The sequence below is a fragment of the Cervus elaphus genome, chromosome 32 (genome assembly GCF_910594005.1).
Source record: "Cervus elaphus chromosome 32, mCerEla1.1, whole genome shotgun sequence".
NCBI classification, from domain to species: domain Eukaryota; kingdom Metazoa; phylum Chordata; class Mammalia; order Artiodactyla; family Cervidae; genus Cervus; species Cervus elaphus.
In genome coordinates this window covers 38162240-38181132 of record NC_057846.1, presented here as the reverse complement: position 1 = coordinate 38181132, position 18893 = coordinate 38162240, and the positions used below count along the sequence as shown (strand labels likewise).

Below are 18893 nucleotides of genomic sequence, written 5' to 3'. Positions count from 1 at the left end.
GCAAATCAAACACAAAACTAAAACCATCATCATGGGTCATGCACGTTGTGGAGGATGATATATGACATCAATTTTCAAGGCCCATCACGTTTGTTCATGGAGAACCTGTGGGCAACACGGGGTCTGGCTCTTTCTTCATGTTCTAGTAAATATCTGCACAGACTCGCATGCTATGATCACTACTGTGTCTTTTAATAGAAATGTAAGCTCATCTCTCTTCTAGGCAGTACTGATTTCATAGCAAAAACATGGACACAATGTGAAGAAAGGCATTCCTGAAAATAAGAATAACACAGAGGGATTGATTAAAGAACTAAAGAGATTTTTAATTGCTCCTTCCATTATAGCTAGCCTTGAGCAGTATTCTTAATTCTAATCTACCACTGCTGCCTGCAGGAAGGTGACAGGTGCCATACACCACTCATTCACAAAATGCAAGGGCTATTTGACTTTCAATCTTACAGAGGACAAATGAAAACAATAAAAATTGGTTTGTAATGAGGTGGATGAAACTGGAGCCTATTATACAGAGTGAAGTAAGTCAGGAAGAAAAACACCAATACAGTATATTAACGCATATATATGGAATTTAGAAAGATGGTAACAATGAGACTATATGTGAGTCAGCAAAAGAGACATAAAGAACAGACGCTTGGACTCTGTGGGAGAAGGCGAGGGTGGGATGATTTGAGAGAACAGCATTGAAACATGTGTATATTGCCATATGTGAAACAGATCACCAGTCCAGGTTCGATGCATGAGACAGGGTGCTCAGGGCTGGTGCACTGGGATGACCCTGAGGGATGGGATGGGGAGGGAGGTGGGTTCAGGATGGGGGACACATGTACACCCATGGCTGATTCACGTCAATGTATGGCAAAACCCACAATATTGTAAAATAATTAGCCTTCAATTAAAAAAAATAAATAATTTTAAAAATTGGTTTGTAAAGCTAAGTTTATTTAAAATGTATAATTCTGAATGAAATAATGCCATTCGCAGCAACATGGATGGACAGAGAGATGATCATACTAAGTGACGTGAGCCAAAGACGAACTCATATTGATATTGGCTTCCCTGGAGCCCAGTCAGTAAAGAATCTCGCAGTGCAGGAGACCTGGGTTCAATCCTTGGGTTGGGAGGATTCCCTGGAGAAGGAAATGGCAAACCGCTTGCCTAGAAAAATCCCATAGGAGGAGGAGCCTAGAAGGCTACAGTCCATGGTTCGCAAAGAGCTGGACATGACTGAGCGACTAAACCACCATACGATATTGCTTACATGTGGCATCTAAAAAATACAACGCAAATGAACTTATATACAAAACACAAACAGATCCACAGACACAGAAAAAACAATTTAAGATGACCAAAGGGGAAAGTGGGTGGGAAAGGGATAAATTAGGTATTTGGGATTAACAGATACACGCTACTACTAATACATATAAAATAAACAACAAGGACCTACTGTATAGCACATTACACTATATTCAATATCCTATAATAAGCCATAATGGAAAAGAACATGTGTGTGTGTGTATATATATATACATATATGTATATGTATGTGTATATATATATGTATATATATATATATATCTGAATCGCTTTGCTGTATGTATACTAGAAATTAACACAATACTGTAAATATTTCAGTGAAAAAAATAAAATGTATAATTCTGTGACTGTATGTTTCTGTGAAATGCTTGTTTTTTCTAAATGAAGTAATAGTTATAGAAAATAGCTCTTGGGACTTTCCTTGTGGTCCAGTGGTTAAGAGTCCACTCTTCCAATGTAGGGGGTGGGGGTCTGATCCCTGGTCAAGGAGCTAAGATCCCACATGCTGTGCAGTGCAGCCAAAAAAGAAAAAGGTTCTTACGTCTTAACATTCTTTCTTGGAAAAAATAAAAAGGCACCAACACTCAGCTAGTCCATTCTCTCACAGAGACGGGAGGGGATTAACACTGTCTATGAAATCCAGAAGTCTGGGAGTCCTTTGCTGTTCTGAAGAACAAAGGCCAAGCCCTGGCATCAGGTCACTTCCATGCAGCTGGACTCAATAAATGGGCAAGCCAAAGAAGACGATACTGAAGAAAGAAAAAGGGGAAAAAAAATAACAATTTTGGGAAAAACTCAGGCATAAGGGAATAATGAAGTCATCACAAAAAAGAATAAAAATAAAATAAAATGTACGCCTCGGGTGTTCACAGTCCATTCTCTGTTCCTGAGCCCAAAGGAATAGAGATTTTACTCAGCCAGAGAAAGTAATAAGGGGAACAAACAAACATAAAAATGACTCCGAACTTGAAACACTGGATGTATTGACCAAATGCTTCCCAGGTGTGGTTTGTGATTGGTCTGACAGCCGCTGTGGCAAACACAACGTTGGCCATCACAGATGAGACAGTGAGAAGAAATTACCATCCAAGAGGCAGGAGGGAGGTGATAATTTATCCTCTCTGCTGATTCTACCACTTGGAGCTCAGATCCATTCGTCATATTGATCCTGATCTCCCACCTTGACTGGTACAGAGCACTTCCAATGACAAAATCAAGTTGTTCACATGCTTCATTGTTTTGCTTTGAAAAATAAATGAATTTGCCACCAAGAACACATGATTCCCACTGTCTCTGCATCCTGAAAACTGAGGGAGATCACCACCATTTGGAAAATATGCATTGGCCTAGTTGGGATTCTGATGAGAACAAGTTAATTGGGGTGGGGATGAAATGGAATCACACGATTTAGGAAGAGAGACGAGCAGATGCAAACTTAAATAAGGCTTCCCGTCAACAGCATATTCACACCATGAGAACACGACAGAGGCAGATCTGGCTCCCCAGTCATACACTACGGAGAAATAGTAAAATAAAGCAGTGAAATGTGAATGGAGTTTATCATCTAAACACAACTCCTATTAGTAATAACCATTGACTGTGCTAAGTGCCAGGAACTCAGGTAAATGTTCTAATGGTATGATCTCAGTTGAATGAGTCTTCACAGCATCCCTGTGAGGTCTTATTATCTCATTTTGCCATGAAAACTTGGAAGTCCAGAAAGCTTACAGAATTAACCTAAGACCAAACAGCTAATAAAAGGAGATGCTTGGATTGAACTCTTATCTGACTTATGATTTATTCTGAGATCTATGCTTTTAAATATAGTGATTTAGTAAACAATGCCTCCCTGGGATTTCAAGGGTCCCCCAAAGATTGCTTTTCCCTAGCCCCCTGCCTTTCAAGTAGAAAAGGCAATGATGTCATTAAAACAAAACAATGGATTTTAGCTTTCCTAATTATGAGGCTGAGAAAGGGGTCTGAAACCCAGGTCTCCCTCCTACATTTAACATGTCACATTTCCTCTATAGTCATGTCCAGTGAAGCTATGGGATAAGTATGTCCATCTTGGGTTTGCCCTAGCAGAGAATGAGGCAAACTTCAGGGATACGTTGTACCACCATCCTACTTGGAGATGATTTCCCCAGCAGGGTAGTGGCCACATGTGATCAATCCATGATGTGCATTTTTGATCCATAGGTGCAACGCCTGTGCAATGTGGCTCTTATTTTTTCATGTGGAGTAACTTGGGCTACTTGAGACGTAACAGAGTGTAGACAAGGACAATCTCTTCGGAGAACCGAACTTCCAGCTGCCTGACTCACTATGTCACTTACACTGGTGTCCTCTTTATCCAGCTCTTCTGATATGGCTTTGTCACACACAGTTCAGGGCACACCCACCCAACACACAGAACTCCCTGATGCATCTGCAGACCCTAACAGTCATTTTTCTTGGGACTTTTTGCTCCCTCTTTTCCTTTAAACACTGCTTCAGCATACGTTTTATGAGTGCCTCGTCTACACCAGGCACTGAGCTCAAGGCTGGCTATAAAGAGATGAATACACCATGGTTTCCTCTACCTACAGTATAATCCCAGGGCCGTGCGCATATGTTAACAACTATCTGTTGATGTTGGGCTCAAGTCAGAAAAAAATTTTGAGTACCCACTTTGGGGCAGCCACTCTCTTAGACACTGTGAGTAGCATCTTAGTGAGATGCAAGGAGAACTAACCAGTCAATCCTAAAGGAAATCAGTTCTGAATATTCACTGGAAGGACTGATGTTGAAGCTCTAATACTTTGGCCACCTGATGTGAAGAACTGACTCTTTGGAAAAGACCCGGATGCTGGGAAAGATTGAAGGCAGGAGGAGAAGGGGACGACAGAGGATGAGATGGTTGGATGGCATCACCGACTCGATGGACATGAGTTTGAGTAGGCTCTGCGAGTTGGTGATAGACAGGGAAGCATGGCATGCTGCAGTCCATGGGGTTGCAAAGAGTCAGACACGACTGAGCGACTGAACTGAACTGAAACTAGAACCAACACACTGATCAGGAAATCTCAACCAGGCAAACTTGGCAATGTCCGGAGACATTTTTGGATGCCACAAAATGAGGTGTGAGATGCTAATATCATCTGGTTGATTGCTATAAACATCCTACACGGAGCAGGATAGACCCTCACAGCAAAGGCAGATCCAGCCCCAGATGTGTTGAGGCTGGGAATCCCAGCTCTGTCTTATGCCCCGTGGAGCCTAAGTAAGGACCGCCCAGTATCACAAAAGGGAAGAGGATTAGCTTTGACAGAAGCTGTCCTCAATTTCTTCAGGGGTGCAGAGTTGCTACTGGAAACCAGGAAGGCAAGAGAAACTGGGAAACTCAGGGATGAAAAGCTCATGACAAGAGCATGACTAGGTCCAGGTACAGAAGTGAATGTGAGCGAAATTTCAGACTTGAAAGCAAGCAAATGAAAGGAATAAGAGCCATAGCACTTCGTACGCAGGAGATCAGGGAAGCTGGAATAGCGTCAGGGAGGCTTACCTGATGAGGCCCATGGAACAAGTGCATACAGGGTAAAAGCAGATACCAAGGGTAACTGAGAAAACGGTGGGGGAGGGTGCAAGGAGATGCTCACTTCACACGATGAGTTGGTCGCAGAGGTGAGCCGGGAGAAAACAAAAGCTCTCTCCAGAGCCGCGGTACCCAAGAGCCTTTGAGAGGATACCTACGCTGTCTGGCTGAAAAGCTCCTGCCTTGCAAAAACAATAACGACAACACTCCACTGTTCTTTGTTAGCCCAGAACCCAGGCTTTCGTGAAGCACTCTCACGACTGGGGGAGCCTGACAATCCCGAGCTTCACGCCTGCTTCTAATGGACTCAGTCTCTGGGAAACAGCAGGATCTCAGGCCGTTTCAAGGAAAGTGAGGAGCAAGGTACAAAGGAGGCAAAGGATACCTTCAAAGGTGCTGTCACGTCGTTCGGGAAGTCCTCACTGAATGCAGAGGTAAAGGGCTGGTGCAGGGTGTCGAAGGACCTGAGGCTGCCTGACCCCTCTCTTCTGCTGCCACTTTTGTTCTGAGAAGAGGGGAGAAGGGCGCCCAAGAGGTGAGCTGGGCAGAGTGAATAGAGTAAGTCAAGGCCATCGTGCTCCAAAAGCCGCAGCATCAAGGCTGGTGACCACAGATGTCTACATCCTGAACGCTTCCTCCCGCCGGCTCTAAGCAACCCCTGCAGCAGAAATGCCAAGAGGGCTTGGAAAGACAGGCCTGCTCTTGCCCAGACAGTGGAGGCATGGTGTTCCCAGCACGTGGCAGGGCATTATTGAAAGTGGGCTCCTCTGTGGATTTCTGGGTCTGTCTTTGGGATTTTTCTGCAAGTTTGAAGTTATTTATTTACAAATAAACAGCTTAAAAAAAAAGTCACTTCTAGTGATGACACAGAGAACATACATTCACAACTTCCTATGTGCTTCCCTGTCGTGGTCTGACTATTGGGTCCTTGAACTAAATGTAGCAGGACATTGAAAAAACAGACACATAAATCTAGCATCTTACTTCTGATTCAAATCCTTCACTGGCTCCCTGTCACTAGCGAGCAAGAGTCAAAGTTTCTCTAAACAACAAGGATTTACTGTATAACACAGGGAATGAAAAAAAAAAAAAAAAACACACACAGGGAATGATACTCAGTACCTTGTAATAAAGTATAATGCAAAAGGACGGGGAAAATACAGACATATACACAAATACATATGACCAAATCATTTTGCTGTACATCTGTAACTAATCCAATATTTTAAGTCAACGACACTTCAATAGAATTTTTTAGAAAACTTAAGGAAAAAAAAAATCAACATTTTTCCGATGTCCAACCAGGCTTTCCATGAGTCTCCACTCCACTGAGGCTCCCCCATATCCTTCAGGCTTTCTCAAAACAAAACGCACTGTACTTCCTGTCCAACCATGCTGTTTGACATGTGCCTGCTTTTAGCCAAGCTGATCCTACACCCTGGGTATGTGTAACTTTTCACCATGGTGACCTCTTATTCTTCCTTCAAAACCTCTATGGGAGTTATACTTGGCATCGTCTTGGTTGACCACTCTGGCCAACAGAACTAGTCATGTCCCTTCTATTTTATCACTGTTACATTGTAATAGGTCGCACACTCTGCTTGAGATAGTTATCTATATATTCCTTTCATTCGATGGATGCTTGGGCTTATTAGCAATACAGACTGGATCTCATTCCTTGAGGCAAAGAAGCCATTTACGGAACTAGTAAGTAGATGAAAGCTTATTAGATCAAACAAGAGACTGCCCATAAATTGTCTTTAAATCACACTCTGATGTCAAGTACAACAAAGCTGACCCAGCACTCATGGGCGGCTCCTGTGATGGAACAGAAAGGATCCAATATTGGAATGGGATACACCCCTGCTGGAGTCACTACTTCCTCACTTAGCAAGCACACGATGCATGGTAAAAAACAAGAACTATCGGGCTGTCTCAAGATTTGGGCTTTGAAACCAAAGAGAACTCGGCCCCTCACTGTCAGAGAAATTTCGGGAAAGTTACTTAATGTCAGCTTCAATTATGACATCTATAAAATGAAGACAACCACAGGACCTAACTTGGCTGTGAGAATGAAACAGGATGACATATGGCAAGTGCCTAGCAGAGAGCCTGGCCCGTGGTCCTCAGCATACGGTAACTAACAGCCACGGTCGTTTGTGGGGATTTAACATCTTGAAGGATCATGGCATTGAGTGAAATGACATATGCATATCATCTAGCACTTGTCAGCTTCCATTTCCCTTGAGGGTTTTTCTTCCCATGAGCTCTGTTATCTTTTTTCTTGATCAGTCATTACCATCATGCCTCTACAGCACCAAATCCTATCGCCTATTATTATATTTGAATAATTAAAAATGAGAATGTGACTTCTCTGCCTATCAAGGAGACATTTTCCCAAGCAAATGTAGGATGTTCATTACCACGTAACACTTTACTCCTTCTAAACATATACAGATATTGTAACTAAGGTAATTACTATTTCAAGCACTACATAGATGACAAGGACAGATCACACTGATAGGCTCATGATACAGAACTGATGTCCCAGTGACTGCTCCTGTTAAACTGGGGTGGTACTAGACAGATCTGTTCTTGTGTTCCCCTGCCGTGACATTCCACAGCTACCTCCCAAAGGGAAAGTGTTGATCGCTCAGTCGTGTCTGACTCATTGTGACCCCAAGGACTGTAGCCCACCAGGATCCTCTGTCCCTGAAATTCTCCAGGCAAGGATACTGGAGTGGGTTGCCATGCCCTCCTCCTGGGGATCTTCCCAGTCCAAGGACAGAACGCACGTCTCTTATGTCTCCTGCATTGGCAGGCAGGGTCTTTACCACTAGCACCACCAGGAAAGCCATTCCCTTCTCCAGGGAATCTCCACCCAGGGATAGAACCTGGGTCTCCCGCATTGCAGGCAGATTCTTTACCCTCTGAGTCACTAGGCAAGCCCTTCTAGTAAAGGGGATGCTGTCACCGCAAAGGTGATCTCCAAATGCTACTATGGAGCTGGCCCTTGAATCACCCATGTGATTCCTGCACACAGAAATCAACATTTAAACCATCAGGTGTGACTAGCAAGGGCCGGAGCTGGTGTCCACGGAGGATGAGCATCCTTGTGCACGATGAATAAGCACATCAAGAAAGAGATTCTGATGGGAGAACTGACAGCCAGATCTGTAAGGCGAGACTGAATCAACAATTAAAAGAACAGTTCCAATTCAGTTAAGCCAGAGCCAAGAGAGACTCGGTTACACTTAAATCAAAATTCACTGCAGCAGGGGATGATGAGCTGCTCGGCTCTGAAGGCTGGATGTTTTTTTCTTGGAGGCTTAACTGACAAGGCCAAGTGAAACGGAGTCATGTGCAGATGTGAGCCGTGCTAAGCTAGGGCGGCGGGCCTGTCATCTGCGGTGCGGAAGCCACCATGACTTACACCAGCCGAGGCTCGGGGAGTTTCATGAAGTCGCCCGCGCACTCGGTTACTGACTGCGCCGATCCTGAGACGGCTCTGTGGGAAGATCACGGCTCCTTAACGCCAAACAAAGTAGAGAAGCGAAGAGCTACACAGGCCGATGAAAGAGGCCATCGAGGGTTCTTGCAGCAACCACGGATTGTGGATCTGAAGCACAGCTGTTGTAAGATCAGCTGGGCATATCTCCACAGTACCTGGGGGCAGGTGCTTATTCTGTGGGTCTGTAAGTACCCCATGAAGGAGAAACGCACAGGTTCTATCTGACTAGCAGTTATGTGAAAAACCACACAGGGCACTCGTGTCCTTTTTCAGTAGCCGCAGTTAACTAAAAACAAAAATGATGTGGACGGGTGGGATGACTGGGAGATTGGGACTGACATATATATATACACACACACTACTATGTATAAAACCTCAGAGAAGGGCATGGCAACCCACTCCAGTATTCTTGCCTGGAGAATCCCATGGACAGAGGAGCCTGGCGGGCTACAGTCCATGGGGTCACAAAGAGTCGGACACGACTGAGCAACTAACACATGTATAAAACACATAACTAATGAGAACAGGGGTTCCCTGATGGCTCAGTGGTAAAGAATCTGCCTGCCAATGCAGGAGATCCAGGTTCGATCCCTGGGTTGGGAAGATCCCCTTCTCCAGGGCAAAGGCAAACCACTCCAGTACTCTTGCCTGGAGAATCCCATGGACAGAGGAGCCTGGTGGGCTGCAGTCCATGAGGTCACAAAAGAGTTGGGCACATCTTAGTGACTAAACAGCAACAACAAATGAGAACGGGCTCTATAGCACAGGGAACTCTGCCTGATGTTCTGTGGTGACTCCACTGGGAAGGAAATCTAAAAATGAGAGGATATATGTATACACATAGCTGATGTACTTTGCTGCATGGCGAGAAACTAACGCAGCATTGTAAAGCCACTTTACTCCAATAAAAAATTAATACAAAAAACAAAAGGTATTAGAGATGGTGGCATTTCTCTAAAGAAAGAGACCCCTTGGCTCTCTCCTCCAAGAGACCAGATGACAATTAGGATTTGGGAATCATGGCAAAAGAGTTCCAGGAGAAGCTGTGATGGCTGTGGTTGGTGGTTTCTGTTTGACATTTGAAAAAGTTCTGCCTAAAAAACAAAGGCAGTCTACATTGGCTAAGTGAGTCAGGATGGCGTGTGGCATGCTTCAGAGAAGCATTAAAATCCATGCTGTCTCAGCAGGATGGGGACGGAGCTCTTGATTCATGCCCGTGGAGCATTACTGCTGAATTACAGAACTGCAGCTCTTTATGGGGAAGCCTCCCAAACTGCTTTTACTTCTGCATAATTCAAGATATAAAGACTGTTTATGGCTGCTCAACTGCATAAGAAGGCGAAGGATAGAGAAATCGCTCCACACCTTCATTCTGTTAACTCAGAAATCACGCATTTCCTTTGTGTCTGTGCTTTCCTTTCAGAGTTTACTATCGATTGATTAACTGCTGACCTTCTCCTGTTTCCCTCCAAACTGCCTTCCCTCTTGATCCATTTGCTTCCTCTCCCAATTTGAGAAACCTTAAGCATACTATGAAAATTCTGAAAGGATAAAGGATGCAATTTCCCACCCGGGGGAAAAAAGAAAGAGGGGAAGAGAGGGAGGAGGATAAAGAGATATTTTGTCAACTGCTTCTCCATTCAAAGTTTATTCTAAGTGGTTACTGGCACTGAGCAACTCTGCCAGTGCCCCCCTGGATCTTGAAAACAGGGCAGATTTCAAGGCCATTGAATGATGGAGTTTCACTGCAGTGGGGGAATAGTAAGACTCAGCCATGGAATCATAGTCAAGAGTAAAGAAATGGAGGAAACCATATGATGTCACTTAGACGTGTAATCTAAAACATGACATGAATGAACCTATCTATGAAACAGACTCACAGACATGAATAGATTTGTGGTTGCCAAGAGGAAGGCGGTGAGGGAGGGATAAAGCGGGGGTTTGAGAAAAGCAGGTGCAAAACTATTATATTTAGGATGAATAAACCTCAAGGTCCTGGTGTGGAGCACAGGGATATCCTTCAATATCCGGTGATAAACCATAATGGAAAAGAATATGAAAAAGAATATATCTATGGTACACATATATGTATATACATGAAACCACCATCTGTACCGCAGAAAGTAACACAACGTTGTAAATCAATTATACTTCAATGAAATAAATTTAAAAAAAAACAGAAATGGAGGAAAAGAAAAAGTAGAAGGCTGGCATGTATGCACATACACATACAGGTTCACATATGTCTTAATCTTGCATTCATACTTTTAGTAGCACACGCATGAAATAAGATGGTGGGTGAGAAAACGACAGCCTTCTTATCTTACTCAGCTCATGCTCAGCATACAACGTCCAGCAAATAAAGAAGCTTCATCAGGTTGAGTTTAAGAGAACAGCCTCTTTTTCTGTTTTGCATATAGGGTTATCGTTACCATCTTTCTAAATTCCATATATATGCGTTAGTATGCTGTATTGGTCTTTATCTTTCTGGCTTACTTCACTCTGTATAATGGGCTCCAGTTTCATCCATCTCATTAGAACTGATTCAAATGAATTCTTTTTAATGGCTGAGTAATATTCCATGGTGTATATGTGCCACAGCTTCCTTATCCATTCATCTGCTGCTGTGGGAGAAGGCAAGGGTGGGATGTTTCGAGGGAACAGCATCAAAACATGTATATTATCTATGGTGAAACAGATCACCAGCCCAGGTGGGATGCATGAGACAAGTGCTCGGGCCTGGTGCACTGGGAAGACCCAGGGGAATCGGGTGGAGACGGAGGTGGGAGGGGGGATCGGGATGGGGAATACATGTAAATCCATGGCTGATTCATGTCAATGTATGACAAAAACCACTACAATATTGTAAAGTAATTAGCCTCCAACTAATAAAAATAAATGAAAAAAAAAAAAAAGAGAGAGAGAACAGCCTCAGCATGCAGGCTTTCCGGATTCAATGAGTGGCTTACTCATTCAGTAAGCTGTTTAATCATTCTGTGCCTCGGTTTCTTTATTTATACCACTGGCATGTAACTGTCACCTATCCCAGAAAGTTGCTGGAAGGATTTAGTGACGAGTACCTGGCATTGAGTGCATATATAATGAATGTTGGCGATAGAGTAGTTTTTCCATGAAATTATGCACAGAATCAACGATTCCATAAAACAGAGATATTCCTGTATTTGCCTTCCCACAGATAGTAGCTTTAAGGATCAAATGAGTCAATATACGTGAAATATCTTTGTAAATTTGAAAGTGATCATTTGAATTTAAGAGTTTATTATTATGTATATCAAAGAGCTTCCCCAGAGGCTCAGCGGTAAAGAATCTGCCTGCAATGCAGGAGCAATAGGAGATGCAGGTTCAATCCCTGGGTTGGGAAGATTCCCCTAGAGGAGGGCATGGCAACCGACTCCCGTATTCTTGCCTGGGAAATCCCATAGACAGAGAAGCCTGGTGGGCTTGAAGCTTTGGGTGGCAAAGAGTCTAACATAACTGAAGCGACTTAGCACGCACATACACATACCAAAAAGCAGTCGTGTGAATATTCATCCACTAAGTCACAGAGGCTTCCAGACTATTCCCAGAAGCCGAGTGTTATCTGCTAAGGTAAGGGTGAGGGGAGTGGGAGGATGGGGCTGGGAGGGGTAGAGTATAAAAGGATACTGAAAAGCATCATTTGCATTTCCTATCCTGAAGGGAGTTGGCTCAAGGAAATATGACATAAGGTCATAAGACGTTAATACAAGAAGTAGGGCAAGAAAGAGAAACAAACAAAGAAAAAATGTTCACAGCGTTATGCTTATAAACATACACACTACTATACATAAAACAGACAATTAATAAGAACCTGCTGTGTAGTACAGGGAACTCTACTCAACACTATGCAATGACCTGTGTTGGAAAAGAACCTAAAAACGAGTGGATATGTGTATAACTAATTCACCTGGCTATATACCTGAAACTAACACAACATTGTAAATCAACAATATGCCAATAAACATTAAAAAATCAAAAGTGTTTAGAGGAAAGGAGAAACTGCAGCCCTTAACTTAACCAGGCCACACTGATTAAAGCAGATATTTCTAAGAAAGCAAAGTCAGTGTCACCTGGGATGGCCAGGGAGGAAGTCTGACTTTGCTAGGTTAAAAGAGCTTCTCCCAGACTGTGTAAAGGGCAGATAGATGGGGATGTCAAGGACCTTCCAGACAAAGAAAAATGGGGGAACACAGAGATGGGGCTGTAAATAATACAGCCAGAAAGTAGTAAGAAAGAAAGGAAGCTGAGTGTGTAGGGCTGACTTAGAAGAATGCAGAAAAAGGAAAAGAGGCAAGACACCGCCTTTGTCACTTCATCATGGGTCTCTACCCTTGGTTTTGAAAAATGTAGTTCTATCTTCCATATTTCACCCCCTCCTGGAATACAGAACAAGAAAAAAAAAAGAAAAGAAATATGAATCAGGAGCTTTAGATGGCTTCTTTTCTTCCTCAGTGAGGAACCAGAACTTCTCAGATAAGGCTGTGGTAAAAGTCAGTCCATTAATAAGATTGACTTAAGGACCCGTATTAATGATGAGGGTATTCGGGCTGCAGACATTCACTTTTTAAATAACTTACACTAACCTCATTTTCCCATCTTTCTTACGATAGCAAATTTCTTTTTACAGGAATGTTTTTAGAGAAGTAATTTACTGGCACTTAATTACTAGTATTTAACCAATTCAACATTCCCTTTTCTAAGAGTCCATTAGGTTTCTATTACAATATTATACATTCTAATCAAATGTCGCTTTCTGCAAAGGTCTTCATTGTCAGTCTCCTCAAAGCAAAGTTTATCTGGACTATTAGACATTCTCTCTCTGCTTTGGTTGCACCAAATTAATTATTTATACCTAAGGTCCACCGCTTCAGAACTTGGGCATCTCAATGTTTCTCCAGTGGATTATTAAGAATCTTTTTTAAAATAAAATCCTCATTTCCTAGTCTGTTTGATTGAGGTTAAACACAATAGTCTAGTGATTCTTGTACGAAACAGTTCAATGTCATAAGATTCTCTCCTGGGTTTTATGGCAATGAACAAATTTGAAATAAATGAACCTTTCATTAAGACTATCCTCACAGGGGAGAAGGGAAAAGGGCTTCTGACTTAAAAACTGTCTGCACCAGTCTAACAGAGTTATTAAAACAAATCTGATAGTATGCAGATTTTACTATTTATACAACAGGAATAATTGGAGATGCAAAAGGGGCCTTAGGAGTTTCCAGCCCCCTTCCTGATTTTACAGATAAAAAAAAAGATCAACAGCCCTCAAAGAGCCTTTAGCTCATTGTGACTTGCTTGGTTCTAAGGGACACTTTCAGGTACTCATCAAAGGCATCCTTGAAGCAGTAAGAGAGGGCACCCATAGAGTCATACTCACAATTCTTCATTGCAAGCAACCAACTCTGCTCTGGCTTGTTGAGGTAGAAAAGGACTTTATTAAAGATTATATCTCTAATAAAGTTCTTCCAGGGCTTCCCAGGTGGCACTAGTTTTAAAGAATCTGCCTGCCAATGCAAGAGACCTAAGAGATGCAGGTTCAATCCCTGGGTCAGGCAGATTCCCAGGAAGAAGTGAAGTGAAGTGGAAGTCACTCAGTCATGTCTGACTCTTTGTGACCCCATGGACTATATATAGTCCATGGAATTCTCCAGGCCAGAAAACTGGAGTGGGTAGCCTTTCCCTTCTCCAGGGCATCTTCCCAACCCAGCGATCAAACCCAGGTCTCCCACATTGCAGGCAGATTCTTTACCAGTTGAGCCACAAGGGAAGCCCAGAAGGTTAGGAAATGTCCCTGGGTGGGCTCGAACCACAAACCTCTAGGTTAAAAGCCAAACGTGCTTACGATTGTGCCACAGACACACCTGGAGGTAGGCATGGCAACCCACTGCAGTATTCTTGCCTGGAGAATCCCCATGGACAGAGGAGCCTGGCCGGCTACAGTCCATAGGGTCCCAAAGAGTCAGACATGATTGAAGCGACTCACATACACAGACACACACACACACAGAAGTGTCCAGAGTCTCCAGTAAAGTCAAAGATACATAACGGGCAGCCAAACGGAACAATGAGCAACCACATCATAGGGAAAGGGGGAGTCACTGGGCAGCGTCCTCGCAGTTTAAAACTCATGACATTGACATGACTCCCAACTATAAGACTCGCCAATTCTGCTGGCAGGCATCTCCACCGCCATCCTCTCCAGAGAGGGATGTCCATACCAGTACCTCATCACGTTGCTCAATTCTCCATCCCACCTTGGGTGAGAACACCCGACGAGTGGGCCTAACCACAAAGACTAGAAAATATGCTTTTCAGCTTTTACCTTAGGGAGGTGAGACTTTAAAAGAAATTCCCTAAACATAAGAAAGCAGGACAAATGTTCATCAAGTTTACCAAGACTAACAGAGCTTCTTTAAAAACCTTTGATTTCCACGTGGGCATCTGGAAGGAAAAAACGACCTCCTTTCCCTTACTCCCTCTGGAGAAGGAGATGGCAACCCACTCCAGTCTTCTTGCCTGGAGAATTCCATGGACAGAGGAGCCTGGTGGGCTATAGTCTACAGGGTCCCAAAGAGTCGGACATGACTGAGTAACTAACACTTTCCCTAAATCCACCCTCCTGCCCCAACCCTCACCAGTAATTTGGCTTCAAACACAGGTGTGACTCTGACATCCTTTATAAGACAAAAAGTGCATTCTTTCATTCTGTTCCTGGGACCTCACCTTGTTACACAAGCAGGCCAACCTACTGATCAGTCAACAGAGAGAAGGGGAGATTCTCCAAATACACTTCATTGACTACGGCCCTTGACCTTTTTTTCTAATTATTTTTTTTAATTGGAAGTATAATTGATTTCTGCTTTATAACAAAGTGATAATATACACACACACACGTGTATTCTTTTTTCATGTTCTTTTCCATTATTGTTTATCACAGGACACTGAATATAGCTTCCTGTACTATGCAGTAGTTGTTTATCCATTCTAAATGTAATAGTTTGCATCTGCAAATCCCAAGCTCCCAATCCTTCCCTCCTCCACGGCAACCACAGGTCTGTTCTCTATGTCTGTGAGTCACTTTCTGTTCTGTAGATAAAATTCATTTGTGTCATATTTTAGATTCCACATATAAGTGATATCACATCTTCACTTAGTATGATCATCTCTAGATCCATCCAAGTTGCTGCCAATGGCATTATTTCACTCTTTTTTATGGCTGAGTAGTAGTCTGTTGTACATATGTAATCCATTCACCATGTAAAACAGCATGGAGGTTCTCCAAAAGTAAATAGAGGTGCCATACGATCCAGCAATCTCACTCACTCCAATATATCTGGAGAAAACTATAATGCAAAAACGTACAAGCATCCCCATATTCACGGCAGCAATATCCATAATAGCCAAGACATGGCCCCTTGACCTTGACCTTTCTAATTCTAGCACCATCTTGATTCCTCGGTGACATAAAAACAATAAGATTGCCCAGCATGCAGTGGCTCAAGGCTACAATCTGTTAGTTCCTTGGCTTTGGGCTTTTAATTCTCAGACATTGAATTATTTTGAGGAGGTTGTTTACCTTGATGTGTGCAGAATTAGCCTTAGACACTAAGCCTTTATGGCAAGTTTTATTGTCCAAGGCAAATATAACCTGTTAAGATTTACAGGCTTTATTAACAGCAATAACCATTTTACAACCAACATCAGTAAATCAGGGTTTATTGAGAACTCTACAATTTTAATCTGTGGAAAACCATTAAAATGTCGGATTTTCATTGGACATAATTTCTAACTTTTATGAAAGATAGATTTTGCATTTAATCGGGGAGTATAAAAAAGTGCAGTGTGGGATAACGAATTGTTTTGAAAGGAGCAAATTGGTTTTAGCTAAACAACGGTGTCAAACACTAAAAAGCGGTCATCTTTAGTTAGAACTGCCCTAAGGTTGAGGTTAAAAGCAACTGTAGTGACAAATGCATTCTAATACATCTCACAACGGGATGAGCTCATGGCATTTAGAAAACGCTGAATTATCATCCGTTCACATTTCAGGTATTTTCAGAAAAGCGTACAACTAATTATTTCATTTAAACCTATGTCTGCTGCCTGGTGAGTGCCTTCAAGTTTACAAACCACGCTTGCTTTGGAGGTAGCACTAGTGGTACCTGCCAACGCAAGAGACCTAAGAGACGCAGGTTCGATCCCCGTGTTGGGCAGATCCCCTGGGGGAGGGCATGACAACCCACTTCAGGATTCTTGCCTGGAGAATCCCCATGGACAGAGAAGTCTGGCAGGCTACAGTCCATAGCATTGCAAAACGTCAGACACAACTGAAGCGACTTAGCATGCATGCATGCATACTAAAACTGAAATGATTCAGAGAAGATTAGCATGGCCCTGTGTAACAATGACACACGAGTTCATGAAGCAATACATATTTTTGTTTGGAAGCTTCCTACAAAACGAAACACACTTTCAGCACATGATCCAGCAGTAATACTCCTTGACGTTTACCCAAATAAGCTGAAAATTTACAGCCACTCAAAAAACCAAACATGAATATTTATATCAGCTTTATTCAGAATTACCAAATTTTGGAAACAACCTTGATGTCCTTCAGTAGGTGAATGAATAAATAAACCAGATACATCCAAACAATGGAATGTCATCCAGTGCTACAAAAGAAATAAGCTATTAAGTCATGAAAAGACATGGGGGAAGCCCAAACACATATTACTAAGTGAGAGACACCAACCTGAAAAGGCTACATGCTGTATGATTTCAACTATATGACATTCTGTAAAAGGAAAAACCATGAAGACAGTTAAAAAAAAAAACCAGACGTTGTGGGGAGAGAGGGATGAACAGAAGGAGCACAGAGGATTTTCAGAGCAGTGAAATGACCCTATGATACTATAAAGGTGGATACACGCATGCGTGTGTGCTGAGTTGCTTCAGTCCCGTCCAGCTCTTTGTGACCCTATGGACTGTAGCCTGCCAGAATCCCCTGTCCATGGGAATTCTCCAGGCAAGAATACTGGAGTGGGTTGACACCGCTCTCCTCCAGGGGATCTGCCCGACCCAGGGGTCGAACCTAAGTCTCTTAATGTCTTCTGCATTGTCAGGCAGGTTCTTTACCACTAGTGACACCTGGGAAGCACAATGATGTATAAATGTCATTATTAATTTGTCCAAATCCACTGAATGTAAAACACTAAAATGGAACCCTAATGTAACTATGGACTTTGGGTGATAAAAAAAAAGTTTATATACCAAAATGTTTTTAGTAACAAAATTCCATTCAATACTCATTGGGGCATAGACTTAGATTACTGTGATACTGAATGGTTTGCCTTGGAAACAAACAGAGATCATTCTGTCATTTTTGAAATTGTATCCAAGTACTGCATTTCAGACTCTTTTGTTGCTTATAAGGGCTACTCCATTTCTTCTAAGGGATTCTTACCCACAGAGGTAGATATAATGGTCATCTGAGTTAAATTCACCCATTCCAGTCCATTTTAGTTCACGGATTCCTAAGATGTTGATGTTCATTCTTGCCATCTGTTTCACGGATTCCTAAGATGTTGATGTTCACTCTTGCCATCTGTTTGACCACTTCCAAATTACTTTGATTCATGGACCTACCATTCCAGGTTCTTATGCAAGATTGCTCTTTACAGCATTAGACTTTACTTCCATCACCAGTCACATCCACAACTGGGTGTCGTTTTTGCTTTGGCTCCGTCTCTTCATTCTTTCTGGAGTTTTTTTCCACTGATCTCCAGTAGCATATTGGGCATCTACTGACCTGGGAAGTTTATCTTTCAGTGTCCTATCTTTTTTCCTTTTCATACTGTTCATGGGGTTCTCAAGGCAATAATACTGAAGTGGTTTGCCATTCCCTTCTCCAGTGGACCACGTTTTGTCAGACCTCTCCACCATGACCCGTCCATCTTGGGTGTCCCTACATGGCATGGCTCATAGTTTCATAGTTCCCCAACCAGTAATGCTGAAGAAGCTGAAGTTGAACAGCTCTATGAAGACCTACAAGACCTTTGAGAACTAACACCCAAAAAAGATGTCCCTTTTCATTATAGGGGACTGAAATGCAAAAGTCGGAAGTCAAGAGATACCTGGAGTAACAGGCAAATTTGGCCTTGGAGTACAAAATGAAGCAGGGCAAAGGCTAACAGAGTTTTGCCAAGAGAACACACTGGTCATAGTAAATACCCTCCCCCAACAACACAAGAGAAGACTCTACACATGGACATCACCAGATGGTCAATACCGAAATCAAAATGATTATATTCTTGGCAGTCAAAAATGGAGAAGCTCTATACAGTCAGCAAACAAAAAGACTGGGAGCTGACTGTGGCTCAGATCATGAACTCTTTATAGCCAAATTCAGACTTAAAGAAAGGGAAAACCACT

At 42.6% G+C, this 18893-nt stretch overlaps 1 protein-coding gene and 1 pseudogene across 4 annotated transcripts in view; one reads left to right on the top strand and one right to left on the bottom strand.

Moving 5' to 3' along the window:
• Positions 1-18893, bottom strand: part of UNC5D (unc-5 netrin receptor D) — a 605139-nt gene that overhangs the window by 193988 nt on the left and 392258 nt on the right. The gene's annotated exons all lie outside the window — the stretch shown is intronic.
• Positions 16805-16901, top strand: LOC122688156 (annotated as a pseudogene).